The 26,927-nt window shown below is 43.2% G+C and overlaps 1 protein-coding gene across 2 annotated transcripts in view; it reads right to left on the bottom strand.

The window, feature by feature from the left end:
• The window catches only part of LOC128635618 (uncharacterized), a 186,182-nt gene extending 182,530 nt beyond the window's left edge, over positions 1-3,652 (bottom strand). The window contains exon 1 of one of the 2 annotated variants that reach the window (XM_053688685.1): positions 3,617-3,652. The gene's annotated coding sequence lies outside the window, so the exon portion shown is untranslated. Of the gene's footprint in view, positions 1-2,889; positions 3,014-3,616 lie in introns of those variants that run through there. The other variant, XM_053688686.1, reaches the window with a different exon arrangement.
• Between the last annotated feature and the right edge of the window lie 23,275 nt (positions 3,653-26,927).

The raw sequence follows: 26,927 nt of genomic DNA, 5'->3' as shown, positions 1-26,927 counted from the left end.
AGATACAGGGTAATCACAGAGGTAAAAAGTATATTAATATAACTGAGATAAGGAGCAGTCTGCAGAGGCTTAGATACAAGGTAATCACAGAGGTAAAACGTATATTAATATAACTGAGATAAGGAGCAGTCTGCAGAGGGTTGGATACAAGGTAATCACAGAGGTAAAAAGTATATTAATATAACTGAGATAAGGAGCAGTCTGCAGAGGGTTGGATACAAGGTAATCACAGAGGTAAAAAGTAAATTAATATAACTGAGATAAGGGTCAATCTGCAGAGGCTTAGATACAAGGTAATCACAGAGGTAAAAAAGTATATTAATATAACTGTGTTGGTTATGCAAAACTGGGGAATGGGTAATAAAAGGATCTTCTATCTTATTACACAATAAAAAAATTTAGTTCACTGTCCCTTTAATATAATCTTATTTGCCATTTTTTGATGTTCTTGTGAAAACAAAAATAAACTCAGAAATGCAACTAGTCTATGGGTAAAAAGACAGGTATGATACTAAATCACTTGTTGCTCTTGTTTCGAAAATGAAGTTCTTTGACTCTCAAAATGCAAAGCAGTTGCGGTCTTTCTGCTAAACGCACGCATTACAGGCAGACACGGCAGTAAATTTATAAACGAGAGATAAGTGACAAAACAATGGAAAGTTTGCACAGGTAATAGAAAAAAAATTGATACAAGTATCCAGTTAAAGAGAAAATATTCGTTACGCAGGGACATCCATCAGCCAGCCAATCACAAATACATATAATGTATATTCTGTGCACATGCTCAATAGGAACTGGTGACTCAAAAACTGTAAATATATGTAAATATACAAGTGTAAATATACAAGTGTAAATATATGTAAATATACAAGTGTAAATATATGTAAATAATAAGTGTAAATATATAAGTGTAAATATATGTAAATATATAAGTGTAAATATATGTAAATAATAAGTGTAAATATATAAGTGTAAATATATGTAAATATATAAGTGTAAATATATGTAAATATATAAGTGTAAATATATGTAAATATATAAGTGTAAATATATGTAAATATATAAGTGTAAATATATGTAAATATATAAGTGTAAATATATGTAAATAATAAGTGTAAATATATGTAAATAATAAGTGTAAATATATAAGTGTAAATATATGTAAATATATAAGTGTAAATATATGTAAATATATAAGTGTAAATATATGTAAATAATAAGTGTAAATATTCAAGTGTAAATATTCAAGTGTAAATATACAAGTGTAAATATATGTAAATATATAAGTGTAAATATACAAGTGTAAATATACAAGTGTAAATATATAAGTGTAAATATATGTAAAGATACAAGTGTAAATATATAAGTGTAAATATATGTAAATATACAAGTGTAAATAAGTGTAAATATATAGGTGTAAATATATAAGTGTAAACATATAAGTGTAAACATATAGGTGTAAATATATAGGTGTAGACATATGGGTGTAAACATATAGGTGTAAACATATAGGTGTAAACATATAGGTGTAAACATATAGGTGTAAATATATAGGTGTAGATATATAGGTGTAGATATATGGGTGTAAATATATAGGTGTAAATATATAGGTGTAAATATATAAGTGTAAACATAAGTGTAAACATAAGTGTAAACATATAGGTGTAAATATATAAGTGTAAATATATAGGTGTAAATATATAGGTGTAAATATATATGTGTAAATATATACGTGTAAACATATAGGTGTAAATATATAGGTGTAAATATATAGGTGTAAATATATAAGTGTAAACATATAGGTGTAAATATATAAGTGTAAATATATAGGTGTAAATATAGAGGTGTAAATATAGAAGTGTAAATATAGAAGTGTAAACATATAGGTGTAAATATATAAGTGTAAATATATAGGTGTAAATATATAGGTGTAAATATATAGGTGTAAATATAGAAGTGTAAACATATGGGTGTAAATATATAAGTGTAAATATATAGGTGTAAATATACAAGTGTAAATATATGTAAATATACAAGTGTAAATATATAAGTGTAAATATACAAGTGTAAATATATGTAAATATACAAGTGTAAATATATAAGTGTAAATATACAAGTGTAAATATATAGGTGTAAATATACAAGTGTAAATATATGTAAATATATAGGTGTAAATATATAAGTGTAAATATACAAGTGTAAATATACAGGTGTAAATATATGTAAATATATGTAAATATATAGGTGTAAATATATAAGTGTAAATATACAAGTGTAAATATATGTACATATATAAGTGTAAATATATAAGTTTAAATATATAGGTGTAAATATATAGGTGTAAATATATAGGTGTAAATATATGTACATATATAAGTGTAAATATAAAGGTGTAAATATATAAGTGTAAATATATAGGTGTAAATATATAAGTGTAAATATATAGGTGTAAATATATAGGTGTAAATATATAAAGACTGTGCACATTTTGTTAATGGAAGTAAATTGGAAAGTTGCTGCTCTATCTGAATCATGAAAAAACTCCCTTTAAACTTAGGGACAGTCTACTCCAGGTATTATTTTAAAAGATAGATAATCCCTTTGTTATCCATTCCCCAGTTTTGCATAACCAGCACAGCTATATTAATACACTTTTTATCTCTGTGATCACCTTGTACATAAGCCTCTGCAGACTGCACCCTTATTTCAGTGCGTTTGACAGACTTGCATTTTAGCCAATCAGTGCTGACTCATAAATAACTCCACGGGAGTGAGCATTGTTATCTATATGACACACATGAACTAGCACTGTCTAACTGTGGAAACCTGTCAAATGCACTGAGATAAGAGGTGGCATTCAACGTCTTAGAAATAAGCACATGAGCCTACCTAGGTTCAGCTTTCCACAAAGAATACCAAAAGAACAAAGCACATTTGATGATAACATTGAATTGGAAAGTTATTTAAAATTGCATGTCCTATTGGAATCATGAAAGTTTAATTTTGACTAGACTGCCCCTTTAATTTTTACTTGAGTGACCCTTTAATCTCATTGCATCCTTTTAAAACATTGGCAATGATTTAACCCCATAACTGCCTGCACAGCAGGCAGTGGCAGCAATTTCCCCCTTTGTCAGCAACATATAGGAAAGTTGCTATTTACCCCTTAATTGCCAGTCACACCTGATCAACAGTGATTTAACCACTTGATTGCCACTTACAACCACAAAGAACCTTAACTGCCCAAAACACAAATGCATTAGTTGCTAATAAGTTACATAACTTATGTTCTGTCTCTTATATAATGCCAGTGCCTTAAAGGGGCATTAGTAAGTGCCATAGTACATAATGTAATGTAGACAATCACTCAGTGACACACTACAGCCTCAGGCTCGCCCTCTGCTATAACTATTCACCTCTCCTGTCATGCCCCTATGCACACTGACAGGAGCACCCCTCCCCCACATTATATTTGCATTTATTTAACTCCTGTCACCACAATATATAATTACACCAATGCCTTCTCCACCAGTAAAGCTACCCAGATCCGCCCTCCCCGTGGCCCTACGGCTCCTCCTTCTCATTATATTTGACATAAACTGCCAGGGGCCATTACCCGCTCTCTGCAGACGCACGTAATCCCTAAACAGCGAGGCACGCCATGACATACACGCTACGTCGCGTGACGCCTACTCTGCCATCTTTCTTTTTGGCACAATACAGACCAGACCTGAACGTATACAGTAAGATTATTAAACTAGTGAAGCCATATCCGCCATGTTTGTTGTTGACTTGACAGCAGTTAGGTGCAATAACAATATGTTTTTTTGCAGATAGCTCTTTTAAAATGGCGCCACAATTGTTTGTGGAGCGTAGATTAATTATTGCATAATGTACTATATATTCTTTAATTAGCTACTGCTATTATTATTATTAGCTTAATTAATTATATACTTGTAATGGTAGTAGGCAATTATTATAAGCCACTGCAAATGTTTAGGTATTTCTGAAAATAAACGTAGGTCTTTGAAAACTATTTTTAAACAATACAGTTTTTATGCCATGTAAAGGCATAAACATGTACCCAATAAAATGCACATACAGTATTTTATTTTTTATTATTAATATAGTTGAGTGTTACTGGCACCCAAGGGAATAAATCACTGCTCACTTATAAAAAAATATGTAGGGTTGGTCAAGGTTAGGTCTAAAGCAAAGAGGGTAATATTGTGTGTGGCATCTACTACCAGGTTAGCTACAGGTCAACCAGTCTTTATGAAAACTACATTTTTATTAAACTAACAATTTCATAAATATATATATTTTTTAATGTAACAGAAACTATTTGGGTTAGATTACAAGTGGCGCGTGAACTGTTGTGCGTGAGCGATAAGAGTTTTATCGTGGTTCTTGCGCGCGTTGGAAGTAGCACACGTATTACAAGTTGAAAGTAAACGCCTTCTCTTGAGCACAATTGAATTTAACAAGTGCTGGGTTAGGACGACTTCAGAGCTCAGTTAGCTGTTACGCTCTACTAAAAAGTTGTACAAAGAACATCAATACAAAGTACAGTTATATATGTTTATATTTGTGTACATATGTATTTATATGTGTATATCTTCTGTTTCTGTTGAAAGCAAACAACGGTCAGGTAGTAGACCAACTAAAATTTCAGCCACAACTGCCAGGAAAATTGTTCGGGGTGTAAAGACAAACCCACAAATAACTTCAGATTAAATACAGGACTTGTGGTGTGCATACCTCCCAACTGTCCCGATTTTCGCGGGACAGTCCCGATTTTAGGGGTCTGTCCCGGGTTGATAGCCATCTGTCCCGCATTGCCCCATGCATTTAAATATAAATATATATATATATATATATATATATATATATATTTTTTTTTTTTTTTAAATTCTATTGGGCCCATATTCAGAAGCAGCTGGCTTTTCTCTCCCAGGGTTATATACCTGTTCGATTCCTTGTGGAAAATGAATGGAGTAAGAAGGCTGTATAGCCTCTGACCTCAGGTTATGGTGACCTCTAACCTCTGGTAGTGATGACGTCTAACCCCTGGTGATAATACTAGCATGCCTTCATTTTTATACGATGAGCAGTGCTAACACCAGGGTAACGAACAGGGGCAGCCTCAGACTGCCAGCTAATGTGCTTGCCAATCCCAGGACCTCATACAATGAGTTACAGATACCCATATATGATGTAGTGTGTGTGTCTATCTGTATCTATAAGTGTGTATGTGTCAGGGTGCCAGGAATCAGACTGAGACAAGAAGTGCAAAAATAATCACACCTTTATTAATAGCAAAAAATAATAAAAAGTCCACAAGTCAAATAACAAGCCAGGAGTCAAAACCAGAGCTGGTAGTCAGACGAGCCGAGTCAGGAGCCAAAGCAAATAGTCAGACAAGCCGGAATCAGGAACAAGGAAAACAGCAGAGTCAGGAACAAGACAGGGATCAGGAACCAAGAAGGACGTCAGGCAGCCAGGTAATACACAGGAACTCTTACAAACAGATCTGAGACAATGCAAAGGCAAAGCATACTGAACAGAGGCCCTTTAAATAATAAGTGATGACATCACAATTCTGAGACTGCATCCTGTCTCACATGGATGATGCACACCAGTCTGGCCATAAAAGGAAGTGTAGGAAATGAGCAGCATCCCCCACAATGCACCGTAGTCAGGAAGAGAGGTGAGTAAAATGGCTGCCAGCAGCACATGGCAAACAACAGGGAAAAAACCCTGACAGTACCCTCCCCTCAACGACCCCTCCTCCGCGAGAGGACAAAAGGCTTATTGGGGAAACGGGCATGGAAGGCACGGAGGAGGGTGGGAGCATGAACATCAGAGGAGGGAACCCAAGAACTGTCAGGGTTACTGTCTCTTTAAGGATGTTTTGCATATGAGTTTTCTATTGGCCGCTTCATCTATAAGTTCCACCATTTCCTGTGGCTCCTTGCTTAGTATTTTTTTGTAGTAAGACTACGTTTACCTGAGCCGTACTAAAGAAGTTCCTGAATTCTACTTAAACATTTGGATTACAATTCCTCTCTACTTTCATTATTCCACATTCTTGGATTTATGCAAAACAACTTAAACAAAGAACTCATTTGCGATTGTCTAAATCGCTTATTCTATATTCAAGTTATTGCTGGCAACCTGTTTCCCTCTGTCCAAAGATCTCTCTGCAAAAGCAAACTTAACTTTACTTTCTCACAGCGCATCAGCGTGTAAGAAGCGGTTTGCAACCGCAGCTACTAACAGGAGCCTCCTCCCACTAGACCGGGGAGATCAGCTTCTATCAGGAGCCTCCTCCCACTAAGACTGGGGAGATCAGCGTGAACGCCACGGAGCACTCTCTCCTAGATTCAAACATCAGCTGCACAACTAGAGCTTCAGGTCCTACGCTAATTCAGCAGACCGGAGGGAGCAGATACCATTAAAGTCTCAAGTAGTTCTGTTTTACCTTTACTCATTGCGGTTGTCACGCTGCACTGCAGCTCTAATTCCTAACATCCTAGGCACGCTACTCTCATGTTAGCAGAACTACTCTGCCTCAATTAAAACCTAACTAAGAGGTACTGAAACAGACTTCTCCTGTTAAATGAAGTTATGCCATGGGATTTTCTGTACTAACTTAAACCAATATTAAGAAGCTTATGCAATCTAAATAGTACATTCTAACTTAGCAGTTCTGTTATAAGCTTTGTTACATAAAGTAAGATACAGGGAGTCAGTACTTATGTTCTATCCCATATATAAGCTTATGAGTGTTTCTAATTAAGAATACATTGAAGTAATAACCTCTTAGGGGTAATATTTTCAGATTATTTTATTTCACTATTTATTTGGATTTCACTTATCAATAATGTAATCTTATTCATCTAGTGATACAAATCTAATTATCCTCTGCAATTGTGTTTCACCTTTTGAATCCTAACAAAAGCCTTTGTTAACCTTGCAAGAACGCTCCTCCGGACCGTAGCCCCTCCAGTGAACCAAATACTGTACACGGCACCTGGACATACGAGAGTCAATAATGCTGCTGACTTCATACTCCTCATGATTGTCAACAAAGATAGGATGGGGACGAGGCAACAAAGTGGTAAACCAATTACAAACCAATGGTTTCAAGAGGGAGACATGAAAAACATTGGCGATGTGCATAGCAGGAGGAAGGTCAAGAGCCTAGGCCACAGGATTAACCCGTCTGTGTATTCAAAAAGGACCAACATAACGGGGAGCCAATTTATTGGAAGGCACACAAAGATTCAAGTTGTGGGAGGATAGCCAAACTCTCTCACCAACCTGGTAGGAAGGTGCGGGCAGACGCCTACGATCAGGCTGGAACTTTTGGCGCTGCATAGAACGATGAAGGCAATCCTGAATCTGCACCCACGTGGAATGGAGTTGCCGGAGATGCTCCTCCAAAGCCGGAATACCCTGAGACATGAATGAATCGGGCAACAAGGATGGCTGAAACCCATAATTTGCCATGAACGGGGATAACTTGGAGGAAGCATTAATAGCACTATTACGAGCAAACTCTGCCCAAGGTAACAGTTCAGACCAATTATTGTGGTGATCTGAGACATAGCAACGGAGGAACTGTTCCAGAGCTTGATTAGACCGTTCCGCAGCCCCATTGGATTGAGGGTGATATGCCGAGGAGAAGGAAAGCTGGATCCCCATTTGAGCACAAAAGGAATGCCAAAATCTGGAGACAAACTGGCTACCCCGGTCCGACACTATCTCCTTGGGTAACCCATGTAAACGGAAGACCTCCCGGGCAAAAATCAAAGCAAGCTCCTGAGCGGTAGGCAGCTTCATCAAGGGAATGCAATGTGACATTTTAGAAAAGCGGTCAACCACCATAAGGATAACAGTATTGCCATTGGAAACAGGGAGCTCAAGAATGAAGTCCATGGAAAGATGTGTCCAAGGACGCTGAGCAGGAGGCAACATACGCAGCAATATCAGAACGAAGACCTGGCCACCAGAATTGTCGAGTGACAGACCAAATCATTTGGTTCTTGCCTGGGTGACCTGTGGCTTTAGGATAGTGGTAAGTGTGCAAAAGTTTATTTTGAAGATTCTCAGGAACAAAATACTTACCACTAGGTTTCTCAGGAGGTGCATTGGTTTGTGCAGCCAGGATCTCCTCCCCCAAGGGAGAAGTCAAATTAGTACGTATGGTAGCAAAAATATGGTCAGGAGGTATAACAGGAGTAGGTACAGACTCCTCCTTGGACAGAGGCGAAAATTGTCGAGAGAGGGCATCAGCCCTAACATTCTTACTACCAGGCAGGTAGGAGACCACATAATTAAACCAAGACAAAAATAGCGCCCATCTGGCCTGTCAGGGCGACAAACGTTTTGCTTCAGATAGATAAGTTAAATTCTTGTGGTCAGTAAGAATGAGCACTGGCACGCTAGTACCCTCGAGAAGATGCCTCCATTCCTTGAGTGCCAAAATTATGGCCAGTAATTCCCTGTCGCCAATTTCATAATTGCACTCCGCTGGAGACAATTTCTTAGAGAAGAAACCACACGGATGCAAGGAACTGTCAGACGTAGGGCGTTGAGACAAGAGGGCACCTACTCCAGTCTCAGATGCATCGACCTCAAGAACGAAAGGCAGGACAGGGTTAGGATGAGCCAGAACTGGAGCGTCAGCAAAGGCAGTCTTAAGACTATCAAAGGCCTTAATGGCAGTAGGTGACCAATGGAGTGGATCATTCTCTTTACGGGTCATGTCTGTGATAGGTTTGACCAAGGAAGAAAAGTTTTTAATAAACTTTCAATAGTAATTGGCGAACCCCAAAAAATGTTGAATAGACTGAAGACCAACTGGGCGAGGCCACTGCAGAACTGCAGATAACTTGTCAGGATCCATGGAGAACCCTGCAACAGAGATAACATAACCTAGGAAGGTTACTTGAGTCATGATGGAACTCATATTTCTCAAGTTTACAAAACAGGCCGTTCTCACGTAGTCTCTGAAGAACCTGTGAAACATCAGAACGATGAGCCTCAAGTGTGGGTGAGTGTATGAGGATGTCGTCTAAGTACACCACAACACACTGTTGCAACATATCTCGTAGGACATCATTAATAAATTCCTGAAAAACAGCAGGAGCATTACATAGGCCAAAGGGCATTACAAGATACTCATAATGCCCGCTCCTGGTGTTAAATGCTGTTTTCCATTCGTGACCCTCCTTAATCCTAACGAGATTGTACGCTCCTCTAAAATCAAGTTTAGTAAAGACCGTAGCTCCCTTGAGACGGTCAAAGAGTTCCGTAATGAGCGGAATAGGGTAAGCATTCTTAATGGTAAGACGATTAAGACCCCTATATCGATACATGGTCTTAACTCGCCACCCTTTTTCTTCACGAAGAAGAAGCCAGCCCCTGCAGGAGAGCAGGATTTGCGGATGATTCCCCGCGACAGAGCATCAGCAACATACTCCTCCATAGCACAATTCTCTGCAACAGACAGAGGGTACACCCGGCCCCGAGGAGGAATGGCTCCGGGTTGCAGGTCTATGGCACAATCGTAAGACCGGTGAGGAGGCAGCGTACCGGCGCGCACCTTGTCAAACACGTCTAGGAACTCTCGGTACTCCTCTGGCAATTGAGATACCAAAGAAGTGCACAAGACTTTAACTGGTTTCCGAAGACAAGTGGAAATACATTGCGGGGACCACGACAAAATTTTGGACCTGCGCCAGTCGAGACTGGGATTGTGCTTTTGGAGCCAGGGATAACCCAGAACAACCGGAAAATGCGGAGAGTTTATCACCTTGAACTGGAGGATTTCAAAATGAAGAGCCCCAACAGCCATGGACAACGGAGCAGTTTCGTGAGTAACGAGTGCGGGCTGAAGGGGCCTGCCATCAATGGCCTCAATAGCAAGCGGAATGGACCGAGGCAAAACAGGAATGAAGTACTTTGATACAAAAGCATTGTCAATTAAATAGCCCGCAGCACCAGAGTCAACAAGAGCTTGAGTGACTATGGAGGAGTCCACCCAGGAAAGGACAACCGTGACAAAAGGTTTCTCCTTAAGCGGTTCCGGGGACGAGGATAAACCACCCAAGGTTTGCCCCCGACAGGACCTTAGGTGTGAGCGTTTCCCGGCCGTGTAGGACAAGACTTCAAAAGGTGGCCCTGTAACCCACAATAGAGGCAGATCCCCTCCCTCCTCCTAAAGGCCCTCTCTGCCGTGGAGAGACGTGTGAATCCCAACTGCATTGGCTCAGCAGTACCTGGTGACTCGGGACCTCCCAGGAGGCATGAGAGGAGAGGGAGGCATGGGTGGGAATGAACACATAGGAGACAACGGAACAGGAGGCTTCCGCAAGCGCTCCTTGAAAGAGGGCCTCTCTCTGAGTCTGATGTCAATTAGGATAAAAAAAGACACCAATGCCTCGAGATCCTCTGATAAATCTCTGGCAGCAACTTCGTCTTTAATCGCATCAGAGAGCTCATGAAAGAAGGCGGCAACAAGGGCTTCATTGCTCCAACCTACCTCTGCGGCAAGCGTACGGAACTCAATAGCATACTGAGCAACAGATCTTGTGCCTTGCTGAATGGACATGAGTCGTTTTATAGCAGAGGAGGAGCGAGCCAGAACATCAAATACCCTTCGAAAGGAGGCCACAAATTCAAGGTAATTTGAAATCACAGGTTTATTAGTCTCCCACAAGGGATTAGCCCAGGCAAGAGCTGTGTCAGAGAGTAACGAGATGAGAAATCCCACCTTAGCTCTGTCAGAGGGAAACGACTGAGGTAACATCTCAAAGTAAATGCCCACCTGGTTCAAAAACCCTCTGCACTGAATATGATCGCCTCCATATCGCTGAGGTAGAGGTGCAGAACCGGACATGCTCCTGGTAGGCATAGGTGCAGCAGCGGAAACAGGAGCAGCCATAACTTGCGGGACACTTTGGTCCAAATGTGCAGTGTGAGTCAGCAGGGTTTGCAGGGCTAGTGCAAATTGATCCAAGCGGTGATCCTGTTCATCCATCCTGGAAATGATGGCAGGTAAAGGTGGATTATTAGCACCATCAGGATTCATGGCCTTTGCGTAATGTCAGGGTGCCAGGAATCAGACTGAGACGAGAAGTGCAAAAATAATCACACCTTTATTAATAGCAAAAAATAATAAAAAGTCCACGAGTCCAATAACAAGCCAGGAGTCAAAACCAGAGCTGGTAGTCAGACGAGCCGAGTCAGGAGCCAAAGCGAATAGTCAGACGAGCCGGAATCAGGAACAAGGAAAACAGCAGAGTCAGGAACAAGACAGGGATCAGGAACCAGGAAGGACGTCAGGCAGCCAGGTAATACACAGGAACTCTCACAAACAGGTCTGAGACAACGCAAAGGCAAAGCATACTGAACAGAGGCCCTTTAAATAATAAGTGATGACATCACAATTCTGAGACTGCATCCTGTCTCACATGGATGATGCACACCAGTCTGGCCATAAAAGGAAGTGTAGGAAATGAGCAGCATCCCCCACAATGCACCGTAGTCAGGAAGAGAGGTGAGTAAAATGGCTGCCAGCAGCACATGGCAAACAACAGGGAAAAAACCCTGACAGTATGTATGTGTATCTGCATGTATAAATGTAAGCTGTGTAGTGTGTGTGTCTGCATGTATAAATGTAAGCTATGAAGTGTGCATATCTGCATGTATAAGTGTATACTATGTAGTGTGTGTGTGTATCTGCATGTATAAGTGTATGCTATGTAGTGTGTGTGTGCATATCTGCATGTATACGTGTATACTATGTAGTGTGTGTGTGTATCTGCATGTATAAGTGTATGCTATGTAGTGTGTGTGTGCATTTCTGCATGTATAAGTGTAAGCTATGTAGTGTGTGTGTGTATCTGCATGTATAAGTGTATACTATGTAGTGTGTGTGTGCGTATCTGCATGTATAAGTGTATACTATGTAGTGTGTGTGTGTATCTGCATGTATAAGTGTAAGCTCTGTAGTGTGTGTGTGTGTATATCTGCATGTGTAAGTGTATACTATGTAGTGTGTGTGTGCGTATCTGCATGTATAAGTGTATACTATGTAGTGTGTGTGTGTATCTGCATGTATAAGTGTAAGCTATGTAGTGTGTGTGTGTATCTGCATGTATAAGTGTAAGCTATGTAGTGTGTGTGTGTATCTGCATGTATAAGTGTAAGCTATGTAGTGTGTGTGTGTGTGTGTATCTGCATGTATAAGTGTAAGCTATGTAGTGTGTGTGTGTGTGTGTGTATCTGCATGTATAAGTGTATGCTATGTAGTGTGTGTGTGCGTATCTGCATGTATAAGTGTATGCTATGTAGTGTGTGTGCGTATCTGCATGTATAAGTGTATGCTATGTACTGTGTGTGTGTGTATCTGTATGTATAAGTGTATGCTATGTAGTGTGTGTGTGCGTATCTGCATGTATAAGTGTATACAGGTATACCCCGCTCATACAGCGGGTTAGGGACCGGAGCCCTGCTGTAAAGTGAAAACCGCCTTAAAGTGAAACAAAGCAATTTTAGCTTTCTTTTCACTTGCCAGTGTGTTTAAAAACTTAAAAACATGTTTGAACTAGTATATATTAGGGGTACAATAGTGCTACATTGAGTTTAACACTAGCACAGTACAGTATTCAGTAAATACTGTACCTGTAAATTAGTGACAATGACTGTAGTAAAATTTGCCAGATTATAACACTGAGACACAGATTGCACTGTAATGCTGTAAACAGAGTGAACTGCGCATAACAAAATGGTGCCAGTCACTTATATCACAATCTCACAATGATTACAGCACTATTTCAAAATCTTTGGAGGTTGAACTTCAGCTCCACAAAGCGCTGTATTAGCGAATCGCTGTAAAGTGAAGCGCTGTAAAGTGAGGTATACCTGTACTTTGTAGTGTGTGTGTGTATCTGCATGTATAAGTGTAAGCTATGTAGTGTGTGTGTGTGTATCTGCATGTATAAGTGTATGCTATGTAGTGTGTGTGTGCGTATCTGCATGTATAAGTGTATGCTATGTAGTGTGTGTGTGCGTATCTGCATGTATAAGTGTATGCTATGTACTGAGTGTGTGTGTGTGTGTGTGTGTGTATATCTGTATGTATAAGTGTATGCTATGTAGTGTGTGTGAGCGTATCTGCATGTATAAGTGTATGCTATGTACTGTGTGTGTGTATCTGTATGTATAATTGTATGCTATGTAGTGTGTGTGTGCGTATCTGCATGTATAAGTGTATGCTATGTACTGTGTGTGTGTGTGTGTATATCTGTATGTATAAGTGTATGCTATGTAGTGTGTGTGTGCGTATCTGCATGTATAAGTGTATGCTATGTACTGTGTGTGTGTATCTGTATGTATAAGTGTAGGCTATGTAGTGTGTGTGTCTGCATGTATAAATGTAAGCTATGAAGTGTGTGTATCTGCATGTATTAATGTATGCTGTGTAGTGTGTGTATCTGTGTGTATCTGCATGTATAAGTGTAAGCTGTGTAGTGTGTGTGTGTATCTGTATGTATAAGTGTAGGCTATATAGTTTGTGTGTCTGCATGTATAAATGTAAGCTCTGAAGTGTGTGTATCTGCATGTATAAGTGTAAGCTGTGTAGTGTGTGTATCTGTATGTATAAGTGTAGGCTATATAGTTTGTGTGTCTGCATGTATAAATGTAAGCTCTGAAGTGTGTGTATCTGCATATATAAGTGTAAACTGTGTAGTGTGTGTATCTGTATGTATAAGTGTAGGCTATATAGTGTGAGTGTCTGCATGTATAAATGTAAGCTATGAAGTGTGTGTATCTGCATGTATAAGTGTATGCTGTGTAGTGTGTGTGTATCTGTATGTATAAGTGTGTGTGTGTGTGTGTGTGTGTATCTGCATGTATAAGTGTAAGCTGTGTAATGTGTGTGTGTATCTGTATGTATAAGTGTAAGCTGTGTAGTGTGTGTGTATCTGTATGTATAAGTGTGTGTGTGTGTGTGTGTGTATCTGCATGTATAAGTGTAAGCTGTGTAGTGTATGTGTATCTGTATGTATAAGTGTGTGTGTGTGTGTGTATCTGCATGTATAAGTGTAAGCTGTGTAGTGTGTGTGTGTATCTGTATGTATAAGTGTAGGCTATGTAGTGTGTGTGTCTGCATGTATAAATGTAAGCTATGAAGTGTGCATAGCTGCATGTATAAGTGTATACTTTGTAGTGTGTGTATCTGCATGTATAAGTGTATGCTGTGTAGTGTGTGTGTGTGTATCTGCATGTATAAGTGTAAGCTATGTAATGTGTGTGTATCTGCATGTATAAGTGTATGCTATGTAGTGTGTGTGTGCGTATCTGCATGTGTAAGTGTATGCTATGTAGTGTGAGACAGTGGAGGGCAGCATAGCCCAGAACGAACATAATAATTAAGGCCCTTAGGAGTGTGCTGCTGTGAAGTTGCAACAATGTTGCATTAGTGAGGGTGGGGTTTAGCTTACCTTTAAGTAGTCAGCTCCCAAGGCCCAAACCCTCTTTTCCAGCTCGTCTTCACAGCGTCAGGATCATCTGTCAGGATTCCTGTGGAAGAAGATGTCGGAATTAGATGAGCTGATGATCGAGGATTTTGATTCAGGAGAAGATGTGGTGCAGCCTTCCCCCCCTCGCCCGGTGAGTCGTGCCCTGGGATCTAGCCTGTACCCTGAGGTTATGGTTGTCTCCCCCTCTCCCACCCTTCCCTTAGTCCCCCCTCCAGTGGTAGAAGTGGGTCCCCAGGTAGCAGAGGGGGTTGTGGTAGCTGAGCAGGGCTCCGTTCCCAGTGCGAGTGGTGGCGTGGGTGAGGCCTTACCTGAACCGGTCACTCTTACCGGTGAGGCGGTCTCCACGGCGGTGGCGCTGCTCCAATCTTTGGCAGCGGTGCTTTCCGGCGGGGGACCGGCATCCCAGGGAGGCCCTCCAGCTTCGGTTCGGGCGTCGGCGGCCACGCGGGTATCCATGGCCGCGTCAGGGCCCGTCTCTTCCGGTTTGGCCATTTCCGGTGACGTCACTTCCGGTGACGTCACGTCCGGGAACGCCATTCCGGAATCCAGAGGCAAGCGGGCAGCATCGTCCTCTCCGCCGGGGTACACAGGTAAGAGAGGGGTACCCCGGGGGGGGGGCGACGCCCGCGGGGGGTGCGCAGCGAGGCTCAATTACTCAGCGCCCGCATGGGGACACTGATTTGGCGGCCATTGAAAGGGGTAGAAAGTTGCATGAGGGATCTCATGAGCAGGCCGCAAGCCTGACCGGGGGTATGATAGCACTTGATGGTGCTCCGATCAGGGCAAATAGTGTGTCTGATGGGCTAGTGGTTTCTGAGGGGCAAGTAGCAAGGGCACATTCGCCTGGAAGGGCCCAGATTGGGGAAACAGGCATTAATGAGCAGGCCGCAGGCCTGACGGGGAATATGCCTACTGCGCAACAAGTCGCAGGGCCTCAGGCCGCAATCACGCAGGCTGGGGGCAAGCGTCGGCCCGCGAATACATCGCGGCCTAGCAGACGCCATAGTACTGCGTCACGCAGCAAACGTAGCGCCCGACAGGGTGCGCGGGCGGCGCCCGCGGTGGTGGCCCTCAGCGGGGCTCCCTCAGGCGTTGTTACTAGGGCTTCAGCAAAGAAAGGCCCAGTTATCACGCCCAGTCTCTGTCAGGGCGCGCAGACTGCGACTGAACAGAATAGACAAGTGCAGTTTGCTAATGCAGTGATGAATGTGCGTATGGCTGATATGGTTGATGATGGTATGGTGGAGTGTGGCAGTGATCACAGGAGCCCCAGTCCCTTAGGGTCCCGTGGTAATGTGGTTAGTGGGCCTTTGTCCCCTTCCCTGGGTACTCCTCTTTCGCATTTTTCTCCACAGATCGTTATGGAACCCAGAACTGCATTACTGCCACTCCAGGCCACCCCCAGTGCCGTTGAGAGGGAGCCACAGTCTCAAGAACAGCCATCCACTTCCTCTGGTCCTGTCCCGGTGCAACGCCTCTTGGGAGCTGGTAAGCACACTATTACTTTTGAACGTAGTGTTTTAAGCTCATCCTCGGATGATTCAGGTTCTGAAAGTGATAGATCCCTGGGGCTGGAAGCGAAAGGGCAAAAAAGAATGTATAGGATGGTGAAATGGTTAGTGGAAGAAAGGAAGGCTATGGGTCTCCCCCTCCCCCCTGGTTCATCCCGCATGGAACCCACTGTTCCTATGCTGACACCTCCTGCGTCAACAGACTTAGGCCTAGATTTGGAGTTCGGCGGTAGCCGTCAAAACCAGCGTTAGAGGCTCCTAACGCTGGTTTTGGCCGCCCGCTGGTATTTGGAGTCAGTGATTAAAGGGTCTAACGCTCACTTTTCAGCCGCGACTTTTCCATACCGCAAATCCCCCCTACGCCATTTGCGTAGCCTATGTTTTCAATGGGATCTTTCTAACGCCGGTATTTAGAGTCGTTTCTGAAGTGAGCGTTAGAGCTCTAACGACAAAACTCCAGCCGCCTGAAAATAGCAGGAGTTAAGAGCTTTCTGGCTAACGCCGGTTTATAAAGCTCTTAACTACTGTACCCTAAAGTACACTAACACCCATAAACTACCTATGTACCCCTAAACCGAGCTCCCCCCACATCGCCGCCACTCGATTAAAATTTTTAACCCCTAATCTGCCGACCGCCACCTACGTTATACTTATGTACCCCTAATCTGCTGCCCCTAACCCCGCCGACCCCTGTATTACATTTATTAACCCCTAACCTGCCCCCCACAACGTCGCCGCCAGCTACTTAAAATAATTAACCCCTAATCTTCCGACCGCAAATCGCCGCCACCTACGTTATCCCTATGTACCCCTAATCTGCTGCCATAACATCGCCGACCCCTATATTATATTTATTAACCCCTTATCTGCCCCCCTCAACGTCGCCGACACCTGCCTACATTTATTAACCCCTAATCTGCCGAGCGGACCTGAGCGCTACTATAATAAAGTTATGAACCCCTAACCCGCCTCACTAACCCTATCATAAATAGTATTAACCCCTAATCTGCCCTCCCTAACATCGCCGACACCTAACTTCAATTATTAACCCCTAATCTGCCGAGCGGAGCTCACCGCTATTCTAATAAATTGATTAACCCCTAAAGTCTAACCCTAACACTAACACCCCCCTAAGTTAAATATAATTTTTATCTAACGAAATAAATTAACTCTTATTAAATAAATGATTCCTATTTAAAGCTAAATACTTACCTGTAAAATAAATCCTAATATAGCTACAATATAAATTATAATTATATTGTAGCTATTTTAGGATTAATATTTATTTTACAGGCAACTTTGTAATTATTTTAACCAGGTACAATAGCTATTAAATAGTTAAGAACTATTTAATAGTTACCTAGTTAAAATAATAACAAATTTACCTGTAAAATAAATCCTAACCTAAGATATAATTAAACCTAACACTACCCTATCAATAAAATAATTAAATAAACTACCTACAATTACCTACAATTAACCTAACACTACACTATCAATAAATTAATTAAACACAATTCCTACAAATAAATACAATTAAATAAACTAGCTAAAGTACAAAAAATAAAAAAGAACTAAGTTACAGAAAATAAAAAAATATTTACAAACATAAGAAAAATATTACAACAATTTTAAACTAATTACACCTACTCTAAGCCCCCTAATAAAATAACAAAGCCCCCCAAAATAAAAAATTCCCTACCCTATTCTAAATTAAAAAAGTTACAAGCTCTTTTACCTTACCAGCCCTGAACAGGGCCCTTTGCGGGGCATGCCCCAAGAATTTCAGCTCTTTTGCCTGTAAAAGAATAAATACAATACCCCCCCCCCCAACATTACAACCCACCACCCACATACCCCTAATCTAACCCAAACCCCCCTTAAATAAACCTAACACTAAGCCCCTGAAGATCTTCCTACCTTGTCTTCACCATCCAGGTATCACCGATCCGTCCTGGCTCCAACATCTTCATCCAACCCAAGCGGGGGTTGGCGATCCATAATCCGGTGCTGAAGAGGTCCAGAAGAGGCTCCAAAGTCTTCCTCCTATCCGGCAAGAAGAGGACATCCGGACCGGCAAACATCTTCTCCAAGCGGCATCTTCGATCTTCTTCCATCCGGTGCGGAGCGGGTCCATCTTGAAGCAGGCGACGCGGATCCATCCTCTTCTTCCGTTGTCTCCCGACTAATGACGGTTCCTTTAAGGGACGTCATCCAAGATGGCGTCCCTCGAATTCCGATTGGCTGATAGGATTCTATCAGCCAATCGAAATTAAGGTAGGAATTTTCTGATTGGCTGATGGAATCAGCCAATCAGAATCAAGTTCAATCCGATTGGCTGATCCAATCAGCCAATCAGATTGAGCTCGCATTCTATTGGCTGATCGGAACAGCAGGTAAGCAGGTGTCGGCGACGTTGAGGGGGGCAGATTAGGGGTTAATAAATATAATATAGGGGTCGGCGATGTTAGGGCAGCAGATTAGGGGTACATAGGGATAACGTAGGTTGCGGCGGTTTACGGAGCGGCAGATTAGGGGTTAAAAAAAATATGCAGGGGTCAGCGATAGCGGGGGCGGCAGATTAGGGGTTAATAAGTGTAAGGTTAGGGGTGTTTAGACTCGGGGTTCATGTTAGAGTGTTAGGTGCAGACGTAGGAAGTGTTTCCCCATAGAAAACAATGGGGCTGCGTTAGGAGCTGAACGCTGCTTTTTTGCAGGTGTTAGGTTTTTTTCAGCTCAAACAGCCCCATTGTTTTCTATGGGAGAATCGTGCACGAGCACGTTTTTGAGGCTGGCCGCGTCCGTAAGCAACTCTGGTATCGAGAGTTGCATTTGCGGTAAAAATGCTCTACGCTCCTTTTTTGGAGCCTAACGCAGCATTTGTTTGAACTCTCGATACCAGAGTTAAATTTATGGTGCGGCCAGAAAAAAGCCCGCGGAGCGTTAACAGCCCTTTTACCGCCAAACTCCAAATCTAGGCCTTAGTTAGCCCGGTTATGGGGAACAGGCGCAGGGCGGCTGTACATGGGGACACTGACACATGGCCTGCGTTTAGTCTACACGAACATCTCAAATCTAAGATGGTTCGGCGCATTCAGGGTGGGAAGTATGTGCACATGTTTGAGCTTTCTGCGGAGGCTTATCGCCAAAAAGAAATGGCGGATGATGGCACGGGCCCGAAAAAATTTAAACGTCCTGATTCCTATGAGGAATGGCGCAAGTGCTTTAGGGTTTATGCGTCCTGTTATATCTCTAAATTTCCCGACCAAGCTTTGAACATCCTGAAATATCAGGATTCCATTGAAACAGTGTACGAGAAGTACAGGGAGGGAGCTTGGCGGGATTACGACGCTGCCTTCTGTAGGAAGATGGTTGGGAACCCTCTTCTTACTTTCGGTGACATTGATTCGCGTTTGTGGGCGCAATTGGGTCCTGAATAACAGGCGGCGCCTGTTATAGCGGTCGGAGCTTCGGGGGGCGTTAAGGCCTCGCAGCGCTCTCGACGGCGGCCCACAGGGGTGTGCTGGCGCTTCCAGGACAAATCATGTACCAGGGGGGCGGCATGCGCATTTCGGCACGCGTGCAAAACCTGCGGGGGCGGCCACTCGGGGTCCGAGTGTACCAGAACCCAGGACGCGGGTCGTTCCCAGGAGAGACCAGCAGCCGGCTCCAAACCTTTCCCTGTTGGAAAGGGCGGCCACACCTCTGAAGGTGGCCGTAATTGAGAAATGGCTGCTGCTATACCCATTTAAGGAGGCCGCCTTGCTGCTTGGAGGCGGTCTGTGGTCGGGATTTGTTATCCCAGTCGGATCGCGCGTGGAAGGTTCCTTGTCACGCAGGAACCTGAAATCCGCATATCAGTTTCCTGGGGTTCTGCGGGATAAACTGAATAAAGAAATTGGGTTGGGTCGTATGGCAGGTCCATTTGAGGAGATTCCCCTCCCAGGGCTGGTTGTATCACCTTTGGGGGTAGTCCCAAAAAAGGAGCCGGGTAAATTCCGGCTCATCCAACATCTGTCCTTCCCGAAGGGTCGTTCGGTGAATGACGCCATACCCCCTGAACTTAGCTCAGTTTTTTACCAATCATTTGATGAAGCATTGGGGCTAGTTCGCCGGGCGGGGGCTGGAGCTCTGATGGCAAAGCTGGATGTAGAATCTGCTTTTCGGCTCTTGCCTATTCACCCCTCCTCTTTTAGGCTTATGGGGTGCTATTTTGAGGGGCAATACTACGTGGACAAATGCTTGCCCATGGGGTGCTCAATTTCGTGTGCTTACTTCGAGGCTTTCATCTGCTTCTTGCACTGGGCCATCGCGTAGGTGGCCGGATTCGACGGCCTGGCACACTACTTGGATGATTTTCTGCTGGTTGGGCGGACAGGATCATCCAAGTGTGCTTTCCTGATGAAAGTCACCAGGGTTCTGATGGATAGAATGGGAGTTCCTCTGGCGGAGGACAAGTCCCAGGGTCCTTGCACGTGCCTTACTTTCTTGGGCATCGAAGTTGATTCGGTGGCAGGGCAGTGCCGTCTGCCACAAGAAAAAATTCAGCGCATGCTGGAGTCAGTACGCGCTATGAGAACAGAGCGGTATAGCTCCGTAAAAGACCTTCAAATCCTATTGGGTTTGCTGAACTTTGCCGGCAGGATTATTCCTATGGGTAGAATATTCCTCCGCAGGCTCGAGAGGCAGCTGTGCGGAGAAAGATCGCAGACCCGGAGGTTCCGGGTGTCTGCTGAGATGGTGGAAGTTCTTAAGGTCTGGGAAGAATTTCTTCTCCACTTTAACGGGATCTGTCTGTGGCGGGAGGTTGTTCCTTCTAACGCAGCGATCCAGTTGTTCACTGATGCGGCTGGGTCCCACGGGTACGGGGCTTTCTTGGCCGGGCAATGGAGCGCTGGCCCATGGCCCGCCGCGTGGATAGAAAGAGGCTTGGTCAGAAACCTATGCCTTCTTGAGCTGTTTCCCATACTGGTCGCTCTTGACATTTGGGGCGATCAGCTTCGCGACCGTGAGGTGATTTTCTGGACAGATAACATGAGTGTTGTTTATGCTGTCAACAAACTCTCATCTAGTTCCCCTCCGGTTGTGCGGTATTTGAGACTGTTGGTGCTGAGGTGTCTGCACCTGAATATTGTGTTCCGTGCTAAGCATGTCCCGGGCATCCAGAATAGGATTGCAGATGCGCTCTCCCGTTTTCAATGGGAAGCATTTTACGCACTGGTGCCCGATGCGGACACTAACGGATTGTCCTTTCCCACTTACTTATGGCAGGTGGCGCTGTATGGGGCCCCCTGATTGCGATGGTTCGGGCTTCCCTCGCCCCGTCTACCTGGGCTACTTATGTGAAATACTGGACGGAGTGGATCGCTTTTTGTGACTTCAGGTGCCGTCCCTCCTGTGATGGAGACCAGTGGGGCTTACTAGAATGGATTACCGAACTTAAAGGTAATGGTGTTTCGAAGACTGCGGTGGGATCACGCCTGGCGGCAGTGTCCTTTTTCTGCAAGTTGTATGGGCTTGCTGACTCCTCGAAAACCTTCCTGGTTAGGCAGGTACTTCGGGGCTGGGGGCGTATGGCGCCCAGGGTCAGGGATTTCAGGGAACCAGTTACCATCGAGCGTCTGGTAGGGGAACTTGTCCCGCCCTCTAAGAAGAAGATGGGCGGCCTTTTGCTGCCCCATGTCAGAGACGATGGGTCATCTATCTTGGTTTTTCTCCCCAGATCCAAGACTGACCAAGAAGGGAGAGGTGCCTGGTTAGCTTTGCCGGCCCATGATGAATCTGTTTGCTGCCCGGTCAGACTGATTAAGGCCTATATGGACGTGCGTCCTGAGGGTTTCTCACAATTTCTAGTTCACGAGGACGGTTCCCCGTTGACTAGGTTCCAGTTTAGAAAGGTGTTGGCCCGGGCAGCATCAAGGGCAGGTCTTGACCCTAGGGTCATTGCCCCCCATTCCTTTAGGGTGGGCGCGGCCACCACTGCCGCTAGTTTAGGATGGTCGGCTGACCATATTAGAGCTCTGGGGAGATGGAGGTTGCAAAGGTATCTTTTATATGTTAGGCCTTTGACTGTTTAGAAGTGATTATGTTTTTGCAGATGCAATGGTTAACCTCTGTTTCTTTTCTTAGGACCAAGGAACGGTCCACTGAGAGTATGGATTATGGGGCATTCGTACATCCACTGGGCGGAGCTTCGGGCGATTGCGAGACCAGATGGGCGTCAGCTGGGGTTTCCCTCTTCCCGAGTCACTGTTAGGTGGTTAGGGCGCAGGGGGCTTACGTGGCAGGCTCTGCCTGAGTTGCTGCAGGGGGCCTTGCGCAGGTGGGAGAAACCCCATGTACTTATCATCCACGCAGGTGGAAATGATATGGGGCTCCTACCGTGCAAGCAGCTCAGTGCGGTTATTCAGTCGGATCTGCGCACGATTCAGGCGTGGATTCCCCAAGTCAGGATAGGGTGGTCTAACATCATCCCCAGGATAGAATGGCGCCATATGCAGTCCCATCGCGCAGCTTTCCAGGTCCGCAAGAAAATTAACAGAGAAGTGAGGATTTTCTTAGGGCAGTCAGGAGGGTTTGTTGTGGAACATGGGAACATATCAACGGCTGAGAGGTGCCTCTACAGAAGGGACGGGGTGCACCTCTCTGAGAGGGGCATTGACCTGTTCCTCTGAATTTGAGGCGTGCTATACTTAATCATCTATAGGTGTGGCGGCAAGAGGTGAGCCTGTTGGGCTATCTCTTGTGGCGGTTGGTCCGCGCCCCGGTTTGCCATCAGAGGTGGAGTGACGGCTGCCCAGGGGAGGGTGATCTCTGCAGGCGCGCGCCTGGGGTCCCTCCCATTCTAAGATGCCGAGAACTCCCTAAGCTTCTGCGGCAGCTGAGCTCCGCTTGTGTGGGCATTCACGGGCGCGGTCCATTCTTCCTAGCAGGGGGTTCCTACTCCTAGCCAGATTGCCGCCACATGTTTTTTAGCTGGCCCCGTTGAGTCCAGCCGGTTCTCAGGTTCTACAATAAATGCGACCCTCGGGTCTTTTCCCATATATCTGTGTCTGCGTGGTTATTCAAGTATTACAGTTTTATGTAAAGTTATTTAAGAGTTTATATTTGTACATAGTTATGTTGTTGAGTCAGTTTTATGGCTCCAGTTATTAAAGTTTATCCAGCAAGCCAGGAGGATAGGGCATTTAATTAATTAAGACAGTGGAGGGCAGCATAGCCCAGAACGAACATAAAAATTAAGGCCCTTAGGAGTGTGCTGCTGTGAAGTTGCAACAATGTTGCATTAGTGAGGGTGGGGTTTAGCTTACCTTTAAGTAGTCAGCTCCCAAGGCCCAAACCCTCTTTTCCAGCTCGTCTTCACAGCGTCCCTCCCTCCCTCCCTGCATTCATTCATACGGCAATCTTTAGGCTGCTACATCACCAGGGTGTTTCAGCTAGGTGTCCGAGGCTGGATGAGAGCTACGCGGCTTGTTTCCTTAAGTCCAAGGACGGTAGTTTTTGACTCCCCAGGTAGTGGCATGGATACGCGTCTAGTCACACCTGGTCCTACTGGTTCGGAGATCTTTACTTTACACCCTGGTTAGGCGGTTGGTCCGCGCCCCGGTTTGCCATCAGAGGTAGAGTGACGGCTGCCCAGGGGAGGGTGATCTCTGCAGGCGCGCGCCTGGGGTCCCTCCCATTCTAAGATGCCGAGAACTCCCTAAGCTTCTGCGGCAGCTGAGCTCCGCTTGTGTGGGCATTCACGGGCGCGGTCCATTCTTCCTAGCAGGGGGTTCCTACTCCTAGCCAGATTGCCGCCACATGTTTTTTAGCTGGCCCCGTTGAGTCCAGCCGGTTCTCAGGTTCTACAATAAATGCGACCCTCGGGTCTTTTCCCATATATCTGTGTCTGCGTGGTTATTCAAGTATTACAGTTTTATGTAAAGTTATTTAAGAGTTTATATTTGTACATAGTTATGTTGTTGAGTCAGTTTTATGGCTCCAGTTATTAAAGTTTATCCAGCAAGCCAGGAGGATAGGGCATTTAATTAATTATGTACCTGTGTGTGTATGTATATATATATATATATATATATATATATATATATATATATATAGATATACAGGTAGCCCTCAGTTTACGCTGGGGTTAGGTTCCAGAAGGAATGGTTGTAAATCGAAATGTAAGTCAATGGGAAGTGAGGGAGATAGGTTCCACGCCCCTCTCAAAATTGTCATAAGTAACACCTAATACATTATTTTTAAAGCTTTGAAATGAAGACTTTAAATGCTAAACAGCATTATAAACCTAATAAAATAATCACACAACACAGAACATATAATTAAACTAAGTTAAATGAACAAAATAAATTGCTAAACAGCATTATAAACCTCATAAAATAATCACACAACACAGACTTCACTTGCATTTTTTAGCAAACAGTTCTTTCTATGCCTTCCAATCTGGACTGATTTATAGACAGGAAGATCTTGTTCCTTTGAAATCTGCTCGATAGCTCAGGTCTGGTTAAACTGATTAATTTCAGCTTGCTTGGCTTTGCTGCAACACAAGCGGACAGCTCCACCTACTGGCTATTTTAATAAATGCACTGCTTCTCAATGCTTTTCAATAGCAGTCACATGACTTGAAGAAAAGGTTATTATTCTGAAACGGTGTAAATTAAACCGTTGTAAAACGAGGGCCACCTGTGTATATATATATATATATATATATATATATATATATATATATATAGACATATGTATAAATACACCGGAACCCTTTGCAATCAAGTATAGATATATATTTCAATCTTTGAGCAATAATCCAAGCTAAATGTACCCACCAATTAGCAAGCGCTACCTAAAATATGTTTATTTTATTTTTTGTGACAGGAAGTCTGGTTTGGTGATAGAGGGAGTATATATTAGACCAAGTTTAATACATTTCACTTTACCATTTTGCTAAGAAACCCCAGGGAAGTGATTAGTGTTTAGTTGTGAATACCTTACAGCTGTTAAAGACAATTAAACTCAGGTGTGGCTCATGATTACTGCTCCTAGGGTTTTAAAAGGAAGCATTTCTCTAGCTAAGTAGATTACAGCCAGGCAGGAGGCCTGATATGTTGTGAAAAATATGATGTACTAAATGTTTTGCTGGATTTCTGTTTGCTGTTACATTCTGTAAAGGACATTTGTGTTGCTGCAGACAATGCAGACAGAGATTTGCTGTTTTAGAAGCTTGTGCAGAGACTGAATCTATTCCTTTTGCCTTACCTGTGAACAAACTGTATGCTGCTGTTAAAGTCACCTTACTATTTTGGAAGAAAATAAAGTTTTGAAAACTTTAACTGTATTGTCCTCTATTGCATTTAAACCCTAGAAGACAGTGGATGCCAAAGGTTCTTGTTACAATACACACACATATCAACACGTATATATATGAACACACAAAGACATACACACATATACACAGAGTCATACACACACACACAAAGTTATACAGAAAGATATACACACACACAAAGACATACACAGAGTCATACACACACAAAGACATACACAGAGTCATACACACACACACACACAAATATACACACACAGAGTCATACACATACAGCCATACACATACACATACACAAAGATATACACACACATATTTACACACACTCAAAGATATACACACACGCAGTCATACACACACACACAAAGATAAACACACAAACATACATACACGCACACACAGGCATACACACACTCACACAAAGACATGCGCGCACACACAGTCAAAGACACATATATATATGCATACACATATGCACACACACAAAGACATACACACACACATAAAGACATACACACACGCAGTCATACACATACACAAAGATAGACAGACATACATACACACATACACGCGCACACACAGCATACCCCCCAACTGTCCCGATTTTCGCGGGACAGTCCCAATTTTAGAGGTCTGTCCTGCTGTACCAGGTTTCTAGCCATCTGTCCCGCATTGCCCCATGCATTTAAAAAAAAAAAAAAGCTGCAGGCTGCCAGTTAATGTGCTTGCCAACTCAAGGCCCCATACAATGAATTACAGATACCCGTATATGATGTAGTGTTTGTGACTATCTGTATCTATAAGTGTGTGTGTGTATCTGTATGTATAAGTTTATGCTATGTAGTGTGTGTGTGTGTCTACATGTATAAATGTAAGCTATGTAGTGTGTGTATGTGTATCTGCATGTATAAGTGTGTATCTGCATGTATAAGTTTATGCTATGTAGTGTGTGTGTGTCTGCATGTATAAGTGTATACTATGTAGTGTCTTTGTATCTGCATGTATTAGTGCATGCTGTGTAGTGTGTGTATCTGCCTGTATAAGTGTATGCTATGTAGTGTGTGTATCTGCATGTATAAATGTAAGATATGTAGTGTGTGTGTGTGTGTATCTGTATGTATAAGTGTGTATCTGCATGTATAAGTGTATATTATGTAGTGTCTGTGTATCTGCATGTATTAGTGCATGCTGTGTAGTGTGTGTCCCTGCATGTATAAGTGTATGTTATGTTGTGTGCGTGTGTGTGTATCTGCATGTGTAAGTGTATGCTTTGTAGTGTCTATGCTATGTAGTGTGTGTATCTACATTTATAAGTGTATGCTTTTTAGTGTGTATGTATCTGCATGTGTAAGTGTATGCTATGTAGTGTGTGTATATGCATGTATAAGTGTATGCTATGTAGTGTGTGTAAGTGTATGCTATGTAGTGTGTGTGTGTGTGTGTGTGTGTGTGTATCTGCATGTATAAGTGTATGCTATATAGTGTGTCTGTATCTGCATGTGTAAGTGTATGCTATGAAGTATGTGTATCTGC

This window comes from Bombina bombina, chromosome 7 (genome assembly GCF_027579735.1).
Source record: "Bombina bombina isolate aBomBom1 chromosome 7, aBomBom1.pri, whole genome shotgun sequence".
Lineage (NCBI taxonomy): Eukaryota > Metazoa > Chordata > Amphibia > Anura > Bombinatoridae > Bombina > Bombina bombina.
This window is presented reverse-complemented; position numbering and strand designations above follow the sequence as displayed.